The 26,617-nt window shown below is 43.4% G+C and overlaps 1 long non-coding RNA gene across 2 annotated transcripts in view; it reads left to right on the forward strand.

Moving 5' to 3' along the window:
* Positions 1-25,592, forward strand: part of LOC139356135 (uncharacterized) — an 85,955-nt gene extending 60,363 nt beyond the window's left edge. The window contains exons 1-3 of one of the 2 annotated variants that reach the window (XR_011607537.1): positions 2,183-3,193; positions 4,899-5,016; positions 25,559-25,592. This is a non-coding gene — a long non-coding RNA (uncharacterized lncRNA). Of the gene's footprint in view, positions 1-2,182; positions 3,194-4,898; positions 5,017-25,558 lie in introns of those variants that run through there. The other variant, XR_011607536.1, reaches the window with a different exon arrangement.
* Positions 25,593-26,617: the final 1,025 nt, after the last annotated feature.

A 26,617-nucleotide genomic window follows, 5' to 3' on the forward strand; every position in this document is an offset into this window, starting at 1 on the left:
ACCATCCTTGCCTTGTGCACCTTCCTCGTTGAGGTCCCCATGAGGAGATGAAGAAAAGCTTCAAGGGCCAACAGAGAGCAGAGATGCTGGGTTCACCCACTAACCCATCTCTCTGCCCCAGAGTCAGATTCCAGTTCCTCGGCTGCCTGCACCAGGGGCGTGAGGCTGCCACCACCTAGCAGGCTCATCAGCCTCAGAAAACCATCCAGACCTGAGAGACCCGAAGGGCAATTCCAACAGGGAAACCTGTAGAACGAGCAATGATTTAAAACAAACAAAAAAAGCAAAACCCCTCAGGAATGCAGGCTGTTTCCTCATCTTCCTCTTGGACCTGTCTTCCTTGCAAATTCCTTCCAAGAAGAGACGACTCTTCCCTCTCCAGCTGTCTCTGCTTTGCCGAGGTTACTTGGTCATTGGTGGCATTATCCACTTCAATACGGAATTAGCAGCAATGTCTACTCCAATGTGTACTTACAGAGAATGGCAAAAGCTTTATGTGAATACAGTAAGAAAATGCTTGTATATTTACAGCGCCTGGCATCTGCCCCCAGGAGTGCAAATTAAGTGGCACAGTCCCCCCGATTTCAATAATTTATTACATCTTTGCCATAAAATGAATGAAGGGGAAAGCCAGTCATTATCCATTTTAAGATGTGAACAGGGACTAAAGGCAGAGCCGTGCGCTGCACAAAACAAAAACTATTGGGATTGGAACCTTCGGTGCTCTCAGACGTTTCACCTGAAGGTGTTCTTCCAGTGTCCAGGAGCCCACGGCAGCAGCGTGAGCCAAGTCACGCATGGCGGCCCTCCTAGGAATCTGATATTTTAAAATCACCAAGGATTTTAATTAAAAGGAAATTCCGTGTACAAAAGGAAAATGCATATTCCCTTTTTATTCTCTCCTCAGATGTGTCTCGTGATACAGCTTTATTCACTTCTCTTGGGGTGTCTTTAAGACGTGTATCACAAGTAGGGCAGCAGAGCCTCCTTTCTGCGATGCTGTTGGTCTGCGGTGCTCAGGTGTAGTGAGTGAGCCTGTCCTTCCCAGTGAGGGCCACAGGGGCTCTTCCTGCGTTTGCGTCCCTGCACTGTAGCCGTAAAGGGACTGCCATAGCCATTCCCACCTGTCCCACGCCGCGCTCCTGTATCTGATTTTATTTTTGCAGCCCCTCAAAGGCTCTTGGTATGTCCCAGAGCGAGTTAACTTGCTGTTGAAAGTCTGGATGCATCTGGGCCGGGCGCGGTGGCTCACGCCTGTAATCGCAGCACTTTGGGAGGCCGAGGCGGGCGGATCACGAGGTCAGGAGATCGAGACCATCCTGGCTAACACGGTGAAAACCCGTCTCTACTAAAAATACAAAAAATTAGCCGGGCGCGGTGGCGGCGCCTGTAGTCCCAGCTCCTCCGGAGGCTGAGGCAGGAGAATGGCGGGAACCCGGGAGGCGGAGCTTGCAATGAGCCGAGATGGCGCCACCGCACTCCAGCCTGGGCGACAGAGCGAGACTCCGGCTCAAAAAAAAAAAAAAAAAGAAGAAGGTCAAAGTCTGGATGCATCTGTTGAAGGTAGTTGACCCCTTTTCTGTAACTACCCCAATGTCTCCCTATCTCCTACCTCAGGACGCACATGTATCTTGGGGCTAGTCCATTCAGAAAGCCTATCGAGGTGGCCGCCAGCTTAATGAATTGAATCCTAATAACCAAGGAGAGCTCAACATTTGAAAAATTAATATATTTTCAATCATCGAAGTCTACACTGTACCAAATTGTGTTTGCCTAGTGGCTAGGATTGATATTAATGTTTGAGTAAAACTAATTAGATGAGAAAGAGAAAGTTGAAAATGATCAGCATGAAAACTGACTCACTGGAGAGATCTCAAGCCAAAAGCCTCCCGAGATGTTCCTGCACTGGCCATTTCTAACTATCCAGCACGGACTGAAGTATCACGGTAGCAAGGGTGAAACTAGATTTTCAGATTAAAGAAAAGAAATCCATGATAATATTATCCCACCCCCTTAAATATTTTGCTACTGAAAAAAAAAGATTTTACCTATAATAAAATATTCAGGTGAACCTTTTTTATGCAAAATGGACAGAGAGTCTTAACCTAAAACACCTAAGTATTATTTAAATTTCTCATGCTTCTTATAGATGAGTCAAAAAATATATCCTTGATTCTGAACTTATTAGAGCCATATGGCCAATCATAAAAAAAATACGCTTCTCTCAACACTTTCACTGAGGAGGAGCAGGTTGAGGAGCGTGGATCCACGCTAGCCCTCTTGGGCAAGCCAGGCAGTCTGTTGAGGAAACATCTCTTTAAAAATAGCAGCAAGAGTTTCCGTTTTCATTTAGACATTGGTTTACCTATCCTCCACTAACAGCCTGTTAAAATACCATCCCAGTGACTGACATATTTGCAAAAATTATTGTAGTTCTAAGCCTCGTGGGAGGCCCCAACTGAGAAAGCAATATGTGGCTGTCTTTGAGGTAAAGCCTTAACTAGAATCTCAGACCCAACGCTGGATGATGCCACGCACCCCAGGAATAGAGTGTGGTCCTTCTAGGAAGGGCCATTTCCTGCCTATATCCTTTTCTCTCACCTGAAAGAACCAGAGCAGCCCAGGGAGCAGGGGCCGCCGGTCCTGCAGGGAGTCTCCTACCTCATGACCTCATTACGTGCCTGTCCCCAAAGCCGAGTCACTTTGCTCCTGATTCCCAGATTCTGGCCTGTGTTTTCTTCATCAGGTTTATCTTGATGCCTGTCATGCAGTATTCCTTGAAAGTCAGCATCCCTCAAATTCCTGTCATTCCCAGGAGACATGGACTGTGTTTCAACAACCTCAGGCACCTTTTATGACGTGGAAGGCAGCAGAAAGCACAGCTCATTGACACACTGCTGTGTCCTGTTTTTGTCTGGGCGGTGCAACCTTTGACAGAGTAGTGGACCTGGGCCATGTGGGAGAGGCCACCACAACTGTCCAATGGGAGTGTCACAATCCCCTGAGCTATCAGAGCCAGACTGCCCCGGAATGTAGACTCGGACCCGGAGCTGATGTCACAATCACAGAGTTCACTATTCAGTGAATGCAGGATTCTTAAGCTTCCATCAGAGTTGAGGCACTGCACAGAGACTCCGAGAATAAACCATGCAATAGAGGCACAGCTGTTCGCTGAGCCTACCCTGCAATGGAGGTGGGCAGGATTAAAATAGAAATAAGTGCATAAATAGCAATTTGAGGAACCAGACAGTGCATGATGGGAGCATGCCAGAAAAACAGAAAATGGCTGGTGTTCTTTCTGCACAGGCCAATCCACAGGTGCATGTGGATAGTCTAGAGTCAAAATATTGGTTCTCAATTAAGTACATTCATTGTTTAGGGATCTAATTAATTTAAATCATATTAATAAATATCTGCACAATCTTAACTTGGACAGGTCACTTAAACTCACTGGTCTCTCTTACCTTCTCTGAATAAAGATGTTAAAATTGATGAGCATGAAATTTCCTTCTAACATTACGATTCTAAGATTCAGCAATAATAATAGAAATCAAGGTAATTATCCCTGATCTAATTATGGTGTAATTAGGAAGCAGATGATGTGCTGGTGATAATGGCGGCTGATGGTTTCTCTGCCTGCTGAGTTTCACGCCTGTACAACTTGCTCTCCGAAATGGATTTTGAGTTTGGAGTAGTGCGCTGATTGCGAGACATTGTTATTCTGAACCCCAGTGTCTGTTAAGTGGCATTTAATTAGTCACATGAAATGCTGACTCATCTGTTGTTGAAGTCTTCATTCAGAAGAGAAATGTCCATTCAAGACAGATTCAGCAAAATTCGTAATAAAAGAAGTTGTCTGGGGTTTCCTGTTCAGAATGGAACACACAGGAAACTAAGAGCACGCTTTGCTTATTTCAGTCCTTTGAGAACTTTATTTTTTTCATTGGAGATTGTATATATCCACGTTCACTTAGCACCTATATATTTATAGATTTTGATTTCATCATGATAATTTTGGAAAATCAAGGGGTAACGGGTTTCCTTTTTAAAAACAGAAATGTAAGTGTGGAAAAAAAAGAGATATATCTCATCTCTGAGAATCAAATTTACTTGAGGTTTTAGAGAATATATACATTTTTAATAATTAAAAAGTTATGTTATTAGTTGGAATGCAAGTTTGGCACAAATATCAGGATAAAGCAGGAGATTCTGGAAACAGTCTCTTGTGGCCGACGACACTGAACCCCTTCACCGTCCCCCATAAGACGTCTGTCCAGTTTTGTCAGGAAAGCCATCGATTTGCTCTTTAGAAGCTGCAGCTCAGTATGTTGTCCTGTCAGAGCTTTGCCGCTGAGATTGCAGCTCTCCCCTGTGGGCTGTCAGTGAGCGTCCGCTCTAGTCTTGGTGGCTGCTGCAAGAGGGCACGCAGAGTCTTACCTGTGCCATTCACTAGCTGCTTGCGGGCTTGAATATTTCCAGCTGTAGATTCTGAGGCATTTGTGATAGGGCCACATTGTCATACAGAGGAAATTTCTTCCTGGATCTCTCCAGTAAAACCTCCTGAGCAATCGTCTTCTCTATCTACCAACAAAAGATTCTCCAAAGTGCAGGTTGTTCATTGTCCAATAACAGAGAAAAACAATTTCAACGAATAAAAAACACTTTATGTTTTATCTTGTCCAGTAAAGACTTTCCATTTTAGAAGGATATTATATCATCATGACCCAAAACTTCGGCTTACTTTCATCTGCCAAAAGAAGTGCTCTTATTTTAATTTGTTCCAAACCTATAGAAATTAGTCCACTTCCCCCTATATCCCCTAAAAATAAAGCTATCTCAGGGTATACCTTCTTTTTTTTGTTTTGTTTTGTTTTTTTGTTTTTTTGTGTTTGAAACAGAGTCGTGTTTTGTCATCCAGGCTGGAGTGCCGTGCTGAGATCTTGGCTCACTGCAGCCTTCGCCTCCTGGATTCAAGTGATTCTCCTGCTTCAGTCTCCCAAGTAGCTGGGATTACAGGTATGTGCCACCACGCCCAGCTAATTTTTGTATTTTTAGTAGAGATGGGGTTTTACCATGTTGGTCAGGCTGGTCTCGAACTCTTGGCCTCAAATAATCTGCTTGTCTTGGCTGGGATTATAGGCATGAGCCATCTCGTCTGGCCTAGGGTATCATTTTCTAGGGTTTATATGACAAATGTTAGAGACGTCATGACCTCTCACCCCACTGGAATACAGCCCAGTTTAGAACACAATTAACTATTCTATTCCTAGGCTGTAAGAAAAGAGAATCTAGTTAAATAAGAAATGTCCAGAGCCACCTTGTAAATGTCCACATTAGTCTCTTTTTACCACCATTTGGGTACTGAAAAATTTATGCAAGCAGCAGACTCTGTGTGACTCGAGCCCTTAAAATGCAGTCTTTTTGTTGGTAAACCGGCATGTCCTCTGCTGTACATAGAATGTCATTTCTCACTGTGCGACACTTAAGATGCACATTTTCTTTATGTGTGCTGTTTCACATCTTCCAATAGTAACTTAGAATAGTCTATCTTCAGTTCCAGTTAAAATCATGGTGTGGGCTAGTATATTTATCTAAATTAGGGTTATTTGATTTCGCTGAGGTACATAGTAAAGAGACAGCCACAAATCACATTTAAGAGAAATCAGAAAATTGAATGGTTGTTCCTAACGTTCACGGAAAATGACAGGGTCTTAAGAGACCACCCAATTTCCTGGTCCAAAGCAGGAAGACAATTCAGTTTGTCAAACTCTTGGATACTGATGCCAATTTAAGAAACTCTCATTGTTTTTGAGCTGTGTTAAAATTGCCGTATTTTTATGAAATTTTAAAAATTATCCCAAAGGAAACATTCTGATTATCGGTATTATTTACCTAGGCCTAGATGGAATAATAACAAATACAAAGAATTGACAAGTTAGAAGAAGTAAAGATTTTCTTATATTTATTCCCTTTCTGATTGATCATCGGAAACCATTTTAAGTTATTTCAAGTAAATATCTAAGCATGTAGCAAAAATGTAAATGGCCAACCTGTTCAGGTTTGTGACTGTGTACTTGTCTCTATTTGTCCACTGTTAGAAAAATCATCTTCCCATTTCTTCCTTTGCCCTTTGGGTGTTCGTCAATAGGTCATTGGAGAATGAACATTAGACCAAGTCAATGTCCAGGCACCTTGTTTCCTTTGGGAATCTGGCCTTATCTGGCAAGGATCCACAGGTACACAATTTAAACCTCTGGTGCTCAGACTTGGCCTCAGTGGTCCTGCCTTCAGTGGCACCCAGTTCAAATCTCTCATCCTCTCTCACTGCTGAGGCCACCTGAGCTACTACACTTTCAATATGGGCTTCATTTTCTCCTCATCTTTAATCACTTCCTTCTGAGTTTGGTTTCACGCTGAGCTATTGCTTTCTTCACTTTCTCTCCCATTTAGTGGTTCTGTGGACAGTCTTCTGGGTTCCACCCTATGACTCAATTGGTCCCTGAAGCTTTCCCTCTATGAAAATTGACTCAGGATGGATTAAAGATTTATATGGAAGACCTGAATCTACAGAAACACTAGAAGAAAAGCTAGGGAAAACTCTCTTGGACGTTGGTCTAGGGAAAGAATTTATGAGTAAGACCTCAAAAGCACAGGCAACAAAACCAAAAATAGATTAAAAAAAAAAGCTTCTGTTCAGCAAAAATAAATAATCAGCAGAGTGAACAGACAACCTACAGAATAGGAGACAATACTTGCACACTATGCATCTAATAGAGCACTGATATCCAGAATTGACAAGGAACTCAAACAACTCAACACCAGCAACAAAATAATCCCATTGAAAAGTAGGCAAAGGACGTGGTCAGACATTTTTTAAAAGAAGACACACAAATGACCAAAAAGCATATTAAAAAAATGCTCAACATCACCAATTATCAGATAAATGCAAACTAAAACCACAATGAGATGCCGTATGACACCAGTCAGAATGCCTGTTACAAAAACAGAAAAAGAAACGAAAAAACAGGTGTTGGTGAGGATGTGGAGAGAAAGGAGGACTTAAACACTATGGCAATGTGAGTTTCTACTCTGAAAGTTGCATCTCAGAGCACAGGCTCTGGTGTGAGCATATGTGCAGAGCACCATGCCGTGCACAGGATGCATACCACCACAGCGGCAAACCAAGTGACTGTGCTGATGAGGAAGCCTGGATTGTGTTAGAATGCCATTTCCAACTTTATTTTTAAATGATTGTGAGGATTCATGACAGTATAAATGATTGCGAGCATTTGTGATAGTAACTCTTGATGATATGTTTTCTCTTGAGATGGAAGAAGGGAAACTGGCACATTAAATTACTGTTGTCAAGTTTCTTTACTTTTCAATTACTTTTCAATCACGAACCCATTTTGTTTTGTTTTTGCTTTTGTTTTTGTTTTTGTTTTTGTTTTTCGAGACAGAGTTTTTGAGATGGAGCACTCCGGGCTGGAGAGCAGTGGCGCCATCTCGGCTCACTGCAACCTCCGCCTTCTGGGTTCAAGTGATTATCCTGCCTCAGCCTCCCGAGTAGCTGGGATTACAGGTGTGCACCACCACACCCAGAAAATTTTTGTATTTTTAGTAGAGACGGGGTTTTACCATGTTGGCCAGGCTGGTTTTGAGTTCCTGACCTCAGGTGATCTACTCACCTCGGCCTCCCAAAGTGCTGGGATTACAGGCGTGACCCACTGGGCCTGGCCCATAAACCCATTTTGAAATCACCCCTACTTGCTTTTGACTTCATGAAGGAACGTCTGTCCAAATGTGGGGAGCACCACTGCAGATCCCCAGCAAAAGGGAGCTCCAGGCAGACAAAGGTCCCACCAAAATTAAAGGAACCAGAAATCAAACACAGTAATATTATTGGTCGAGGTTGTAAAAGACTATTCCTAGAAATACATTTTCTTTTTTGAAACTGTTTCTGAAAAATTAAAAAAGGTAGCTCAAGAATCTTTCAGCAACAACTGTAGAAAAAAAAAATATCAGGCCTGCAACCCCAGCATTTTGGGAGGCCGTGGCAGGAGAATTGTTTGAGCCCAGGAGTTCAAGACCAGCCATCTCTAAAAATTAAAAAAATAATGATAATTAACCAGGCATGGGAGCACATACCTGTAGTTGCAGCTTCTCAGGAGGCCAAGGTGAAAGGATCGCCTGAGCCCAAGAGGTTAAGGCTGCGGTGAGCCCTAATCATGCCACTGCACTCCAGCCTGGGTGACAGAGTGAGCCACGTCTCAAAAAATAAATAAATACATGAATTAATAGAAAAAAATATCTCAAATTGTTTTACTGGTTGGTAAAAGTATTAGTCTTCTGATTCTCTAGTAAGCCCTTTTCCTTGAACTTTGGTCACTCCCTGATTATTTGAATATTTTCTTTCTAAAGTACATTTGGGTTTAGGGTGCCCACATTTTTTTCAATTTAATGCTCATTACTTGCCTCATTTTAAAAGGGAAGCATCCCAGGCTCAGAAGGTGAGAGTTCCCAGGAGAGGTGATGTGTGAAGCAGCTGGGGAGGGTTCTGAGATTCCGATCGCAGGCCCTTGTCTCGTACTTTTTAAAGTTCTCTTGTCTGGGCTTTTGTCGAATTAATTAAAAAAAAAAAAATTGAAATCCCAGCTACTCAGGAAGCTGAGGCAGAAGAATCGCTTGAACCCCGGAGGTGGAGGCTGCAGTGAGCCGAGTTTGCGCCACTGCACTCCAGCCTAGGCAATAAGTCCAAAACTTCATCTGAAAAAAAAAAAAAAAATTGAAGAGCACATTGTATTTTTTCTATTCTTAATTCCCGCTATTTTGGAACTTAGGATGTTTTAATTACTCAGGAAGTAAAATTTAGCACTTGCTTGTGGACCCATAGACAGCTGAAGAACAGGGTTTCCAATATCTCTCCCTCTTCCAAATATACATATGTTATGTGTACACATGAGTTATGTATTTATACTGTGCACATAGATATGCACGTATATGCATATATGTAATATCACATACACGATTTCATATATATGCTATAGGTACATATATACACATTATAGATGTATATTGCACTTATAGATATATATATGCACATACATGTAATACACACACACACTTACATGCATGTCAGGGTTTTTTAACCCCAGCACTACTGGCATCATTTGCAACCAGGCGATTTCTCCTTGGGGGGGTTTCTCTGTGCACCGTCAGATACTCTACCCCTGGCCTTCACCTGTGTGATGCCAGAAGCATCCTTTTCCCAGTTCTGACACCAAAAATATCACTAAACATTTCCAAATACCTCCCAGGGGAGCAAAATTTCCCCCACTGATGAAGAGCAACTGATATAAAAGCCTATTTTCTTCAAAAAAAAAAAAATACACAAAATGTAAAAATTCCCTACATATCTAAAAATAAATGAAAATGCAATTAGTTCTATCACCAAATTAGCTGTTGGGGAATAAAAAAGAAACAGCAGATTTAAAAATCATTTCTGTCATCTCATTACCCGCAGACCACAGTTTTCACAGTCCAACCTTCTGCATTTTGACCAGATCCTCACAATTCTGAAATCACTGTTTCATCCATATTTCAATAACATGAATAGTCTCAAATGCAGAAAGGGAACATTGTTCTGCATTTTATCTTCAGATTTCCTTCCAACTATCTTTGGAGGTTTATCAAGTAAATGTGACTGTCTTGTGACTCTGTCTATTAATGTACCACTTCATGTGTGTCTTGAGATTACAATAGAAAACATCGCTTACATCAAGAGACTTGTGACTAAGTTTTAAAATCCCAAAGCTCTCGTGATTCATCAACCATGCAGTTCGCAGACTCGAGGGTGTTCAGTGTTGAGTAAGCTCCGGTGTGGTGGACGCTGTCCGATGTGACCAGCAAACAGGCAACCCATTCACTAGGGATGAGGCCACCCCCTGCAGGCTTTTACCCCTTTCTGTGTGGGCTCTGAGGATGTCAACCCCCTGTGTCTTAGCCTCCGCTGCACAGTTGCTTCCTGAGAAGATCCTCCCTATGAGGTTGGGGTCATTCAATCAAGTAATCCTACTGAATAATTCTATCCCCCTTTCATCTATTTGGTGGCAGCAAAAGCATCAAATTCCAGGCCCTGACATGGAGAATCTCACAGTCTAGTGGGCTTTTGACGTCTATCCCATCAAATTGCCAGAGAGTCAAAGTTTCATTCTAACCTTATACAAGGGGCTGTGATTTTTCAAGGCTGCTGAACAAGACTGATATTCTCAAGATTTAAAAAAATGAACGCAAAACAATCTAGGTTGTTTACTGAGAATGGCTTTGAGTAGAAATGTTCTGAACAGTAACGTTTCCTGAGAGTGAGGTGGAAATAAAATTACCCTGAATTCATCTGAAAATAGTCAGGGTTTGGATAACAAAGCAAGGTTCACGTAGATAGACAGGTCTGTTATCGGACGCAAAGAAAAAGGTTACTCTTCCTGCCAGATAGGATTATTCACGTCACAGGAGAAGACCCTGAAGGTGGAACCTCTCTGGAGGGCCTGAGGACCACAAGGAGACCCGTGTGCCTAGAGCAAAGTGAGCCCAGGCATTATGGCTGGGCGGTGAGGGGAATTCTTGGAGCAGTGAAATGGATTTGGCTCTTTCCCTTAGAGACTATGGGTCTTCACCATAAACTCAGATGCCTTCAGCAGCCAGACTGACAGCATAAGTGAGTTCAGGAAAAAGCAAATGTGCCCCTGAATCTGTATTGCATTTTATTAGGTTGGATAGATACACATTCCGAAAAATATTTTTATAATCATAAAATGAATCCTGCTTCATGATGGTCAGCGGTAATTCACCTGGGGTATGAACGTTGGAGATCAGTCACGGGTCCTGGGGACACCGGCCCTTCCCAGCTCGAGTTTGGTGGCCATGGAAGAAGAAAGCTCGGTGTCTAGAAAATTACATTTTGTTGAGAGAAGCTCAAGTTGGGGCTTTTCAGTGCTTAACTATTGATTTAAAATTCTTTACAACTCTCCAAAGAAAATGCGCCTGTACCTCAGCTGTCCCATAGTCAAACGGTGTGAGGCTCTGGACCGCTCATTCTCCAGTGACCAATGAGAAGACAAGGCTCAAAGAAGCCCCAGGACTCCCAGTCCCGACTACAGGCTGCAGACAGACGCTGGCCCTGCGACCAAGTGCCAAGGGCGGAATGCTTCACCGTGACCCAAGTGAGATTCGTCCAGTCATTCTGTCTCACTAATCACCCCCAAAAAGTGATGAAGCTTTACACACCGAGGAGTCTCTCCTTCCATTTGCTGTGGTCTTAGTCCCTTCAGGCTGCTGTAACAAAATACCACGGCTGGGTGGCTTATCAACAGCAGACACCGATGTCTCAAGGTTCTGGAGGCCAGACGTCCACATCACGGCACCAGCAGACTCGTGTCTGGGGAGGCCTTGCTTCCTGGCTCATAGACTGTGTCTTCTCTCTGTGTCCTCGCCTGGTAGAAGGGGCAAAGGATTTTTCTCTGGGGACTCTTTCATGAGGGCACTAATCTCATTCATGAGGATTTCACTCTCATGACCGAATCACGTCCCAAAGGCCTCCCCGCTCCAGCACTCCCACCTTGGAGGTTAAACTCCAACCTATGAATTTGGAAGAGGCTCAAACGTTCAAACCATGGCAGACCTAAAGGCCTGGTACATTCCATGATGTTTTCCTAAGCACCATTGATATCTGCTTCTCCAGGAGGCCTATCCTGACTACCTTCACTTACTTTTAATCTTATAAATATGTGTCATAGAAACCCAACTGTCATGTTTGTCTCTATTTCATTTCAGCTATCTAGTTATTTCATTTTATTATTTACTTATTTATTTTTTGACAGAGTCTTGCTCTGTCGCCCAGGGTGGAGTGTGGTGGCACAACCTCAGCTCACTGCAACCTCCGTCTCCCAGGTTCAAGCGATTCTCGTACCTCTGCCTCCCGAGTAGCTGGGATCACAAGAATGCGCCACCACGCTTGGCTAATTTTTGTATTTTTTAGTAGAGATGGGGTTTCACAATGTTAGCCAGGTTGGTCTCAAGCTCCTGACCTCAGGTGATCCTCCCGCCTGGACCTCCCAAAGTGCTGGGATTACAGGCATGAGCCACCGTGCCCGGCCTCAGCTCTCTAGTTCTATACACAGACAACCCATGTTTCCTCACTGCAGACTACATTCTATTTAATTTGAAGGAAGGCCTGTGTGCTGAGTGGGGGTGTGTGTGTGCAGTGTTTCTAATACTCGCATGACAGCTCAGAGTACACAGATCTGCACAGCAATCCTGAGTGATGCCGTCAGGGCCATAGCAACACAGGCACAACTATGTAAGGACATCACTGAGAGAGTGGAAGGAAAGCCTCGGGGTTAGAGAAGGGAGTCCCTGGGCTATTGAAATAGCCAAGCAAAAAAAAATTCTTTTTAGAAAAATAAATAATATTGTGAAAGTATCATATGCCACGCAAACATAAATTGTATTCTACTATGATACTGATGGGAAATGCATGACTTTCTTTCATCTAGGACCAAAACGTCTGAAGCCAAAACAAGTTGTTATTCACACCACTGGCTAATGAAATTAAACAGAGCAATCAGCCCATCCGGGTAAAAACTGCAGCTTTCCTGCTAACGTTCTGGTGATCTCTAGACCTATGCATGTCAGATGCATTTTATATTTTTGGAAAATACGATGTTAGTTTGTGTCCTAAAATCTGATCACATAATTCAATTGAGGTCATCCGGTAACTCTAAAGACGGAAGTGTGATTTTTAAAGATAAAGATTTGGGGCAGGCAAGATGATGCTGTGCTTCTTCAGACAGGACATCTGAGCATTTAAGTCTTTAGAATGTGGGATGTGTTGCAATCTCCTCTCAGACAATGTGCAGTGGTGACGGAGTGGGCTCTGACCTTTGTGTCTGAGTTGCTAAGCTTCCCAGGAGCCGACCCAGCTTCACTGAGGACGCGTTCGCACTGGGCTGGCCCCCAGGTCTGCCACCAGCGAGGGATGCACCTTTAGGAAATCACCACATCTGTTTATGTCTTGCTCATGAATGGGGCTCCTTGTGTCTGTCCCATACATCTCACGTAACTGTAAGAAGAAATACATCAATGACATCACACATGGGGAACAAACTGGTCTCAATTAAATCCTCTATTGGTTTCATACTCTCCAAGGTATTAAAACATAAGAAACAATATTTTTATAAACCAAAAAGCAAAGTTGTAAAGGAAGAAACATGTGCCTATAAAGGCGAATGACAAAGATAGACAATTTGTTTGGCAATAATAATTAAAATACATTAAAACCTTTATCATTCAACAAATATGAGTCTGTTGACTTTGGACCAGACACGACGACACAAAACCACAAGATAAATATTTATACAAAAAAGATAGATGTACTAATTAAAGTCTAGTAATTAGTAGATTATTAGTATAAACCATGTGTCACTACATTAAATAAGTAAGTCATTGGCTTTAGTATGTCACGTTACTTTGAATACCGCACAGGTCTTCATGTAGACCCACCTTTATCAAAATTTCTAAAGAAATGTAGTGAAGTGTTTTTAAATAGCAGAAATCCTGTTGCAGTAACTGCAGCTGCCGGCAGCTTTGATACAGGCTCAGCGAGTGTTTGGTCCGTAGCAGATTTATTATTACGAATGACAGAAAATAAAATCACCAACACCAGTGATATGCTATGTTGTGACAGTCTCTCCCCCAGCTCTAATCCTGAGGTTGACTCAGAATCTGATTCTACTTCTGGTCCTAAACCTGACTTATTCATTTATTAAACTGTTTTTCCTATTAGCTCTCTGTTTCTCTCCTCACCCTACAAGAATGTTTCTGTCAAATGTTCAATGTCTGCTAACATCAGGCACCATCACGTCTTCAGTTCTGGCAGCCAAGACCCTGGGACGAGGCCGAGAGGGTGGAAGGAAAGCCTTGGGGTTAGAGAAGGGAGTCCCTGGGCAGGGCCCCACCTGACACGACCCAGGGATAGGACGCCATTCCCACTCCCTGGGATGCCCCAAAGTGGCTTCCCAAGCTCCTGTGAACAGAGAGGAAGAAGCCACTCCAGAGAGTCACATGCATGCTAAAAGGTAAGCTTTGCCAAGTCATTTCTGAGCACGTGTGCTGGAGACCGAATAGTCTAAGCTGCTGGGGAAGTGGAGGGAAAGTCCTGCCTCACACCAGCCCACAGTCTGCTGTTCCCACATCCACATCAGGTAGCCGGCATGTCCCTGTCAAGCACAGCATTTCTAACTGTGATGCCAAATGCACCAAAGCATGGGACCCAAAACCATTCTTGTTGGTGAAGCTGCCTCTGGAAACCATTTTTCAATAATGTCTCCCGAAAGAGAAAATAAATCATCTAGTGCAAAGTTTTTAAGCAATGTCTACAGGTATGATTTCCATACTCCAAACATAGTCTAGGGAAGCAGGAAGGGAGGAAGGGAGAGGGGAAGAGAGGGAGGAGGGAGGAAGGGTAAAGGAGAGAAGGTGGGGAGGGGAAGGAAGGAAGAGAGGTAGAAGGTAAAAAAAGAAAGGAAAAAGAAAGAAAGAAAGAAAGAAAGAAAGAAAGAAAGAAAGAAAGAAAGAAAGAAAGAAAGAAAGAAAGAAAGAAAGAAAGAAAGAAAGAAAGAAAGAAGGAAGGAAGGAAGGAAGGAAGGAAGGAAGGAAGAGAAAGAAAGAAAGAAAGAAAGAAAGAAAGAAAGAAAGAAAGAAAGAAAGAAAGAAAGAAAGAGAAGGAAAGAAAGAAAGAAAGAAAGAAAGAAAGAAAGAAAGAAAGAAAGAAAGAAAGAAAGAAAGAAGAAAGAAAGAAAGGGGAAAAGGGAGAAGGGTGAAAGGGAGGGAAGGGGAGAGGAGGGGGAGAAGGGTGGAAGAGAAGAGGAGCAGGGAGGGGAGGGAAGAGGAGGAAGAGTGAGGAAAGGGTAGTGGGAGGGAAGAGAGAAGGGAGAAAGGAAAAGAAGGGGAGAGGAAGGGAGGGAAGGGGGAAGCGAGGGAAGGAGGAGGGAGAGAGGGCAAGGGAGGGGAGGGAAGAGAAGGGTGAGGGGAGGAAGGCGGAAAGGAAGGACAAAGGGAGGAAAAAAGAGAGAAACAGAGGAAGGGAGGAAGGAGAGAGGGAGAAAGAAGAAAGAAAAAGAAGGAAAGAGAAAGAGAGAAAAAGAAAGAAAGAAAGAAAGAAAGAAAGAAAGAAAGAAAGAAAGAAAGAAAGAAAGAAAGAGAAAGAAAGAAAGAAGGAAGAAAGAAATGAAAGAAAGAAAGAAAGAAAGAAAGAAAGAAAGAAAGAAAGAAAGAAAGAAAGAAAGAAGAGAGAAGAGAAAGAAGGAGGGAGGGAGACAGGGAGGAAGGAAGGAAGGAAGGAAGGAAGGAAGGAAGGAAGGAAGGAAGGAAGGAAGGAAGGAAGGAAGGAAGGAAGGAAAAGGAAAGAGAAAGAAAGAAGAGAGGGAAGAAAGGAAGAAAGGCGGGAAGGGTAGGAAAGGAGAGAAAGAACATGAATTGTATCATATGAGCAGAAAATATAAAAGTGATTATTTTCAAGTAAAGAAGTACCTGCAGTGCAGGATGCATTGCATTATTTAATTCTAACACATATAAATAAGATTTCTTAATGTCTACATGCACATTATTTGGGTTGCTACAGATACCTCAAATTTAAGTCAAGCTAGCTGTGCAAATGATTTTCTACTTCCTGCCAATCTCCCTAAACATCATCCATGACAATACCCTGCCTTTGTTTTGGTTCCAGAGCTTGGAGGTTCTAGAGCATCAGGACAGGCAGAAATATGGAGGAAAAGCTAAAGAATGTGTGGATTTCAGCTCTGCATCACCACAGGACAGCAGTATCGTGAGGCAAATGCTTTCTGGAGCACTTCATACACCTCAGGTTCATGATACATATTATTAATTGTGACATTTGTGGTTTAAATTAAAAATAAATATAGTAGAATTAGTCTGTATCTATGCTCTCTGATATAGTAGCCACTAGCGCCCTGTATCTACTATTTGTATTTTAAAAATTTAAAATAAATATGATTTGAAATCCAGCCCCCCGCCATCACACCGGCCACACTCCCAGTGCTCAAGGATAAGCTGCTGTCAGCTGCCACGTGGGACAGCACAGGTGTGTCCTCCATTGTGCAGGGTCTGCTGGGCAGCCCTAGGCCGGGTCCTGCCCATCCAGGTCCCCTGAAGCCCACAGGCCATTGAATTCTAACACATATAAATAAGATTTCTTAATGTCTACATGCACTTGTAGACTGTCTTCGGATGTTGTACTCCCTATCTGGTTTCAGGTATTCTTATTTTTCATAATTCATCTCTATGCTATTTTAGGGTAAGAAGCAAATGCACCCCTGGGAGCCATCGAGGTCCAACCAGAGGTTTCCTCCCCTCTGAATAGAGAACTTCTAGGTTGCCTTCAATTCCACCAGGTCTAGAATTTTCCCACCAACCACTCCTTGCCAGGCTTTTTATCCATAATTAGTGTATTGATCAATTGGTTTGTTTTGTTTTGCTTGCTTGCTTGCATTCCAGTGTTTTCTGAAAGCCCAAAGGTACGTTCCAGATCTGGATTCTAGATCTAGATATTAGATTTTCCAGGATTTTTGCCGTGTTTTACATGAGTGACACTCTTGTGAGGTAAGGGATTCCTTCCTCCCTATCAGGTCACCAGGCACAGATGCATGCTAAGTGTTCCCTTCTAGGGCCTGCATAACACTCCTTTTTGACTTTCATGGTAGAGTCACATAGATTATTCAAAGCCTCTCCTTGAAGATCTAGGACAGACTCTTTGTTCTGGTTATTGCCTTTTACAGATACACGCTGCCAAGCCCTGAGCTCATCTCTCTTCCTGTTGGCTAGTATTTTCATCTATTACTTTCATTCACTGAGGCAGAGTGAGAAATTAGTATCACAAAGAATGATTGGTGTGGGAAATGACATGGAGAGAAGGAGAAATTGACGCTGACCATTAACGTAGATAGTCTTGTTTTATTTTTCTCTTTGGTTCCATTTATATTTCATCTAGAGTTGATGGGTTTAGAGATTTTCCTTTCTCATTTTCTTTAAGAATAGTTGTGGATGTGCGTGTGAGTGTGAGTGTGTCTGCACTCCAGCTTTCATTCATAATTTTGTCTGTAAGACAAAATGACCTTGGCTGGTTTCTAGGGCTTCCTCTATTTTCTCATCTACAAAAAAAAAAAAAAGAAAGAAAAAGATAATTGGCTGGGTGCAGTGGCTCACACCTGTAATCCCAGCACTTTGGGAGGCTCAGGTGGGGGGATCACCTGAGGTTAGGAGTTCTAGACCAGCCTGGTCAACATGGTGAAACCCCGTCTCTACTAAAAATACAAAAATTAGCCAGGTGTGGTGGCACACAACTGTAATCCCAGCTACTCGAGAGGCTGAGGCAGGAGAATCACTTGAACCCAGCAGGCGCAGGCTGCACTGAGCCCAGATCATGCCACTGCACTCCAGCCTGGGTGACAGAGGAAGAATCCGTCTCAAAAACAAAATAAAAATGAAAAAGAGACTGGATGGGTGTGGGAGGGGGTGGTCGGAGGGATCTCTTGAACCCAGGAGTTAGAGACCAGCCTGGGTAACATAGGAAGACCCCACGTCTATTTTTAAATAAAACATTTTTGTAAAAAAGATGATTAAACAGTGCATGTCTATTAGCTTTCACTCCTAAAATATCTGTTATATTATTAAGATAGCAACACATGAATGAGGATGCCTCGTGGGATGAGCGTATTAACTGTTGCAGATGGCTGCGGTCGGGACATCCTTTCTTCATGCAACTGTGTCATCTTTATATAAAGCGTGTGCTTCACTAACCTGTGAGTGCCATGTGGACAAGGGAGATTTAGGTTAAGCTCCCTGCCTTCTTAGCACATAGCCTAAGCCATATGATATATTTCATTTAGAAATATCCAAAGCAAACACATTTCCTCTTCAATTAGGAGTTTAGTTCCTATTCCTACCAAGATGGTAGCTGTGCAGCAGACTCTATTAATGTCCTATTCGGGGGATTTTCATAAATTTAGTTTGGGAATGCATGGCTTTCAATCCTCGAAGAAGTTTTCTTTTTGTTTTTGTTTTGTTTTCTTTTGCTTTTTAGATGACAGCTTCAGAAAATAAATTAGTTGAAAAACTAAACAGCACTATGGACAGATTTTTCACAGATTTGCTCAATAACTGTTCACACGGACCCACGTGCACACACACAAGCACGTGCACGAACACTCACACATCCGACTTCCCCAGGCACACACAAGGATGTGCACAAACACTCACACATCTGACTTCCTCAGGCACACGCAAGCACCTGCACGAACACACACATCTGACTTCCTCAGGCACACGCAAGCACCTGCACGAACACTCACACATCTGACAGCCCCAGGCACACACAAGGATATGCACAATCACACACACATCCGACTTCCCCAGGCACACACAAGGATGTGCACAATCACACACACATCTGACTTCCCCAGGCACACACAAGGATGTGCACAATCACACACACATCTGACTTCCCCAGGCACACACAAGGATGTGCACAATCACACACACATCTGACTTCCCCAGGCACACACAAGGATGTGCACAATCACACACACATCTGACTTCCTCAGGCACACACAAGCACCTGCAGGAACACTCACACATCTGACTTCCCCAGGCACACACAAGGATGTGCACAAACACTCACACATCTGACTTCCCCAGGCAAGGCCTTTCCTGGCTACAGACTACTTTCTCTTTAGTCACACTCTGGAGTGGATCCCGCTTTCTCAGAGTTCTCTCCTGGCCCATTCTATGCTAAGTGATTCCTGGCCTGGGGCTGGTAGCAGCTGTGATCAGAAATGTCCCCCAGGCCGGGTGCGGTGGCTCACGCCTGTAATCCCAGCACTTTCGGAAGCCAAGGCAGGTGGATCACAAGGTCAGGAGTTCCAGGACAGCCTGGCCAATATAGTGAAATCCCTTCTCTACTAAAAACACAAAAATTAGCTGAGCATGGTGGCGTGCACCTGTAATCCCAGCTACTCAGGAGGCTGAGGCAGGAGAATTGTTTGAACTCAGGAGGTGGAGTTTGCAGTGAGCCGAAATCGTGCCACTACATTCCTGTCTGGGCGACAGAGCAAGATTCCGTCTCAATAAAAAAGAAAGAAAAGAAAAAAAGAAAAAGAAAACAAATATCCCCGAAAGTCCCTGAGTGTATGCACATTATTTGCCATCAATGCATCGGGGTTTTACAAATGGCTCTTTATTCTATTAGTTTATTACCATGGCCTATCTACCTAACCTTGCCGAGCACTGGTGTCCTCATCCGTAACGCTGGGATAGCGTGGTACTTACTATAAAGGGTGTTAGGGAGATCAAACGCAGTCAAGCTCAGTTCTCAGCACACAGAATTAAAACTGTGAATAAATCATTATTGTTATTTTATTAATGACAAGTTTTCTAATCTTGAAAGAAAATATAATGCTTTGATTTTACAGTAGTCTGCTAGTTACAGTCTCTCTTTTTCACCCAGCTCATGACTGCACTGTTTGTTCTGTTTTGCTGATTTCAGTGAGGTGGTTGAGAACAAGCCTGCGTCTAGATACCTTATGTTTAAATCACAACTGTATAGCTGTGTTAGTTAAAGGAAGATGGCCACAATAATAAATAAACTCCAAAATCTCACTAGATCCCGATTGTGGAATGTACTTCTTGTTCATATCATGTCTGAAGCAAGGGCTCTTAATTAACAGCGTGCTTCCCTCCAGGCTGTGATTCAGGGACCCAGGCTTTTTCCCTGTTTTCCTCTACATCGTCCACCTGTGGCTGTCAACTCACCAAACTCTACTACACCAAAGTAGCCGATCAGGATAGTGTCTGTGGCATTTCTCATGGGGGTTTTGTTGGCCCAAACCTGGAAGTGGTACACATTCCTTCTCCCTACATCAAGCAGACAGGGCCTCAGTCCTATGTCATGCCTAACTGTAAGAGGTCCTTGGAATACTGCTCTGGGCTCAGAAGGAAGAAGAGGTGGGGTTGGTGATCATCGAACCACTCTGTCCAATGAAGTTCTCTGGAAAAATGGAAACGGTGCATGTCTTACTGTCCATAGCACACAAGCACACAGAGCAGGAACCTCTCCCATCGCGGCTTTGATTAATTTACTTCCCTGGGTTTTCACATCTATAGAATGGGGAATAGCAAGAGCATGCATTTCAAAAAACTGGGGTATTAAATGAGTAACACTGTCAAGTTTTGTTAGTTTTATAATTACGTGACATCGTGAGCTCCTTTCCAGAGGGTCTGTCTCTCTAGCTAACAGCGGCCACGTTCGAGCCTTCTCAGCCGCCACTCCAGGTGAAGGAGCGTAGTTAAGAGAAGCACATTCTAAAGTCATGCCTGGGTTTCATGCCTGGCTCTCCTACACAGTTTCCGAGCTATGCTGGGCAAATGATGCCATTCTCCATTTGCCTATCTGTAAGGTGGGTTGTTTTGAGGATTAAACAAGGTGGCAGATATGGAGTGCTCAGCGGGGGCCTTAGCTGCTGCTTCTTGCCCCACACAAAGGCCCCTTATCCAACTTCAAGTCACAGGGCCACCTGAATAAACTGATTCTTCGCTAGTAACTGCCTCAGCCACTTGGGAATCAATGCCAATATTGGCCACATCGATCGGCATCACTCCTCACAACTCTCTCACCACAGTGGCAATGACTCTGTTTTTAACCTCTGGGAAGCTCGATATTTTCACCAGAATCATATGTTTTGTTATTTTTGTTCTAACATTTTTCCTTAATTTCCAGATTCATAGCCCATGAGCTACCAACTGAGGGTGGCTCCGAAGGACTCTTGATGATTTCTCACGGTCACAGGTGACACACAAAGCCATCCCGGATGTCAGTGCTGTGCCCTGATCTTCCTTTCCTAGAAACTTACGACGGGAATCCCTGGGTCCAGGTTCTGAGAAGATGAAGGCAGCAGCTTCACTGCACACAAACTTGGGGAAGCTGAAGGGCAAAGTGTGGGGCAGGTGTGCTGGTGAAGATGAGGGTGAATCTAAAACGAGAGGATAAGGTACCCAAAGGATAAGCTGGGGAATAAAGACCACTTTCCTCCCCCAGGCACTGAACTAAATGGCTTTCAGGTACATTGAGCAGGTCTCCAGGAGAACTGTTGGGTAAAATCAGCAAGCAGGCTTAGTGCAGTGGGGTCTGCACTGGTCCCCAGCAGCCCTCTTCACCACACAGATCATTTAAGGAAAGTCAGAGACATGCTCAGGCATCTGACTCTGTCACACAGGCCTCCCATCCCAAGCAGGGAGAAGTTCAGCTTATTAGTAAGCGATTATTAATAACATAAACAAATACTTCTGCGATGAAGTAAAGCAAGCGATTTATCAACTCAGAATGTTTTAGACAAATGTTTATAATTTTGATGCCAATGACAACAATCTCATGATCCGTGCACCACACATCATTACAGGTCATAGCTGCATCGGTTTGAGTAACAATTACTTGATTTCGTGCATCTGAGATAAGTGTGTTTTACAGTGGAATTACTCTGATAAGGTTGTATCCAGGCAGCGGTGTTTTAAGATTCACTTTTGAAATTTTTCTTCTATGACCAAATGACCATTTGTGTTGTGGCGTTGATCATACGAGGTACCAGATTAATGTCTTTCTTCAGCAAAGTGTTCACTGTCAACATGAATAAGTAGCTTTCACATACATGTCATTTAAAAAATTCAGCTTGAGGCCGGGCATGGTGGCTTACACCTGTAATCCCAACACTTTGGGAGGCCGAGGCAGGCAGACCATGAGGTCAAGAGATCAAGACCATCCTGGCCAACATGATGAAACCCCATTTCTACTAAAAACACAAAAATTAGCTGGGCGTGGTGGCGTGCACATGTCATCTTGCCTCTTCACCTGGAATCTCCTTCAGGCAGGAGAATCGCTTGAACCTGGGAAGCAGAGGTTCCGGTGAGCAGAGATTACGCCATTGCACTCCAGCCTGGCGACAGAGCAAGACTCCGTCCCCATCAGAAAAAAGAAAACAAAAATTCAGCTTGAAATTTGCCTCAAGAGCAAACCAAACTTACTCCAAAAGGTTTGATTCCAAAAAGTACATGTGCCCTCACTTGCTATAAACAGCGAAAGGTTGCTGCGTGGGTGCTGGCCCCATGGAAGAGGAAGGAAACAACTTTCAGAACACACAGTAATAAGCAACTTAAAATAAGCCTGTGAGTGAGATCTTCCCTGCCTATTGCTGGGAAGTAAAATAAACATTTCCAATAGAGGAGAAAAGGCAGAAGCCTTCACGAAAAAGACAACTCCATAGAATAGAACAGGGTGAGGCTCATGACTTTGGACCCAACAAAGCAATAAATGTCATTTTCAGGTGATTAAATGTCACTGTGATGCGGAGACATTTGAAAATGGCATGAGCCATTTATTGTAAATATATTACTGCAAAACCACAAATGCTATTCCTGCTACAGGACAAGATAAAAGCAGATATAACAAACCAAACTAAAGGAAGAGCTATACTTTCTCCCTGTGGACGAGGCATTGAAAGCTGGTGTTATTTTGACTGGGGTGGATTCACAGTAGGGTTATCTGGCTATCAGCACCTGTCTTCTCTCTTCTTCATTTTACCAACTGGGACTGGGCCAGGTGCCCCAATTTACCTTAATCTGTAGGCTCCAGTCTAGGTTGTTCTTGTAGCATTTTTATTTTCCTCCAAGAACCTGGGGATCTTTTCAGACTCTCTCACCTTTGATGATTGAAAGGCATAGGGGTCACTGTGTGTTGGGCGTGATCAGCCATTTCTAAAACACCAGTCCCCAAGACATTCACGGGCTTGAATTTCATTTCCTTTACCTCTTTTATTGGCAAGTTCTTGATTCCGTCTAAAACCAAATCCGGTTTGTAAAAGATGTGGTGTTGCCAGCATTACGATGTCTGTGCAAAGGTGAGTGAGACTGCATGTGAGTCCTGCGTCCCCACAATGACCAGCTGCACAGTGGGCTGCCGGGAATGATAAGGGTCAGCCTCCCCATACCCGGCTCACTCCTCCATTGTTCAGGAACCCATCCATTTATTGTGTTAGCTAAAGCTTTAAAGATTCAAAAAATGGGCCCCTTCCTTCGAGGAGTTCACTTTTTAGAAGGAAAGTTAAACATTTCACAAAAGAGTTAAAATAACCAAAGCCATCCACAGTCACAGATCCAAAACGTGAACACAGGCCAGGCAGTCCCCAAAGCTCTTTTTCCGGACACTGCTGCATGTGAGGGACATGGTCCCGGGGACCAGACTCACGATATCACATCTGGTGACTCAGAGACTTCCAGGAGCTTAAGGCAGGCCCTGGGAGGTTGAATTTGGTGCTCTTAGGTCAGCTGCAGGAGGGGCACCACGGTCCAGACCCAGAGCCTTTGATCTTATTTAACAGGGCCCCAGTGGAGGCATCTCCTTCAGTCCTACTCCCCACAACCAACTTTCAAAGAACTAACTCTGAAAAACATATCAAAAGTAGATGTGCTTTTCCTAAAATGTGGACCTCACAGACAGCAAGGACCAAAGACTTTGTAATTGAGTTATTGACGTGCACCTCAGCAGCATTCGGAGGAGTGGAGGCGTGGGAACGTGACACGCCATCGGGCCCAGCCTGTCCCTTTGGATATCGAGACGCTTGCAGGATTAGAGACTTTCACAGTCGCTCCACCATCCCATCTATCACTGTCCAGTTCTATAAATTGGAATGAGAGGGAGTTGAAATACAAAAGGGTTACCTTGAAGGATATTTGTAATAGTACAGCAACCAGTGTAAGAAGAATTCCATATTTTTCCATCACAAGGTTTTAGCCAATATCTCTAGAAGATAATCAAGGTCAGCCTTAAAAAATGAATGTGAAGAAAGACACTTTTCACTGAGATCTTCATTTCCATGTGTTCTCTGACCCCCCACTCCCAGCTACCCTTCAACCTTCTCATTCAACAGTCTTTCCGAGGACACATTCCATGGCCCAGATTCCGGAAAGAGGATGCAGCTCACATCCAGGAGGCTCCGGGACACTCAGGCCCCCACCCCGTGGCTCATGTGTGCTGTCACTTGATTCGCTTTTACCATAATCTTCCTAAACCCAGTCCCCCGTGAAACCGTCTTTATCTACATGTTTTCTAAATTCATGTGTTTGTACACCGGTGCTCTTTTACTCACTGTGTTTAGATTTCAAAATAATTTGAGGTGATCTAAATGTATGTATTAGTGCCCCCTCCCATAAAGAACCATTACCTGCTTTCCAGGAATTATCTCAACAATAATATTCAGGAGGGACAGAAATAACCATTTTTTTCTTTGGCTCTTACTCTGTGTGACTCTTCACATATATATGACCTTCAATCCTTACTACCACTTGGTAAGACACGTGCTCCTGCTTTGCAGGTGAGGGAAACACAAATGACCCACAAAGAAATAAGCAGAATTTTCCTAAAATCTAACAGGCCTTCCACGGTCCAGGAGCAAGGGTTCTGAGGCAAAATCGTCTCTAGTGAATCTGATGAAAGTAAAGTCAGAAACCCCACCTGATTCATCTTTATTCCCCAGGGATGACAGACTGTCTGTTTGCAATATTTTTGAAGATAAAGAATATCAAACTGAGACAATCTGGTGGTAAATATGTGCTGTGCATAAGAACTATTTGTTGAATTTTGAGTCACACAGACACATAAATGGTGTCTCTTCCAGCTGAGCAGCAGTTGGTTTACCCCATTAAATTGTTTTTTCTCACCCTAAAAACAAACCCATCCTTCTGATTACTGAGACTTTACTTGAGACATCGTGGTAACCCCCAGGTGATTCCTAGGACATAAACTAGGGGTTGCAATCCTTGGTACCAATGGGAACATGCAGACAATAGGTTTAGGTGGATGGTGTGTGCGATGAAGAGGGAGAGAGCTTGTTCTCAGCTCAGTGATGAGGATGGCTGTGAGTGACAGCCCAGTGAAGAGGGGTTAAACACTCTCCACATGCAGCCACCCAGTAAGTGTGTGTGCCAGATACACAAGTTTCTCAAAAGAAGCCAGAAATCCATAGTTTTATGTGAAATTTCATGATTTTTTAAATGTTGGTATCCAGCTTATGTTTAAAATTCTGCCTGGGAATTTTGAGTACTGTTTGTTCATGTCATAAAACCCAGGAAATTAAATGATTTTATGCTCAGAGTTATATAAAAAATAACAATCATAGTTACATGGCTTTACATGGGGGTCACAAGGAAAGATATGACATTTATACTCCCTCCTTTTTAAAAATGTTACCAGGACACAGAGATGACGTTCCTCTGCAGACCCCCCAGTAGCACTGTACCTTGGGTTAAATAACTTCTACTAGTGGGATGGGAAAATAGGAAGAAAGGAAATACTTCCCTGTGAATGTCGTATACATTTACCTCTACACAGAAGCCCCAGACCTAAGCAAATCCAATGACTGTTCTGTTTTGCTTGTTCTTATAGGAAGATTGATGTGGCCCAGACCACTGGCTTTCCCACAATCAATTCCTTCTCCGCTCAGCCGAACTCCCAGCACCGCCAGCACAGCTGGCCCCCAGCACCCAAGGACAGCTTCCGCTTCTCCACAGCACTTCAAAGAGGCTTTTCCATTCCCTCATTCAAATCTCCATCCTACTAATCCTCCATCTCAACCAGGAACTTGGCTTCTAATTTCCCTAAAAGAAAGATGACTATATAAATAAGTAAATAACGGTGAAATACAATAAAATTCTGCTCGGGACAACGATATGAAAAGTGTCTTGGAGCAACAATTTGAGACCAAAACCCACATCTGAGCCTGGCTTGACAGCTGCCAGTTTGGAACTCGGATGTGGGAGCCATCGAGGGCCTCTTCACAGGTAGCTCATTTTTGGAAAACTTTGTTCCCAAGGGCTCCTCTCTCAGCAGGGGCCTGGCACCCCAGAAGCCAGCGTTGGGCATTTGCGGTTCTGGGTAGCTTTTCTTGGCCGTTGGACAAGAATGCATGGCCGGGTCTGAGCTGATGACCCCACAAAGACACTGTGACAGGTCCTCAGGTTGCCCAGGCAGAGCTGGCACCCTGGGCAATGTGTTTTCCAGAATGTTTGGACGCGACACTAGGCCATCACAGGTTTTTGTAAATCTCGATGTTTTATCCAATGATAACACAGAGCAAAAACTGTAATGCTATACTTTTAAAAACACATTACTTTCAAAACGTTTTAATTGACACATAATCACTGCACACATTATTGGGGTCCACAGTGCTGTTTCGATGCATATCATACACAGTGACTAGATCAGGGTAATTAGCATATCCATTATTCCCAACACAAAGAAATAGGAAGTCATACTTTGTATACTTAATTACTTCAGCAATAATCGGACTGCACTGAAAACAAGCATGAAAATGCTCAGCTCCAAAGGCATCTGTGCCAAAAGTCTGGCGAGACTAAACGAGGAAACGTCAAGTAAAACTTCCTTTTCAACCAGAGCAACACTACAATACCTACATGATTAAATTAGGTCCCTAACACATTGTTT

The sequence above is a fragment of the Macaca nemestrina genome, chromosome 9 (assembly GCF_043159975.1).
Source record: "Macaca nemestrina isolate mMacNem1 chromosome 9, mMacNem.hap1, whole genome shotgun sequence".
NCBI lineage: Eukaryota > Metazoa > Chordata > Mammalia > Primates > Cercopithecidae > Macaca > Macaca nemestrina.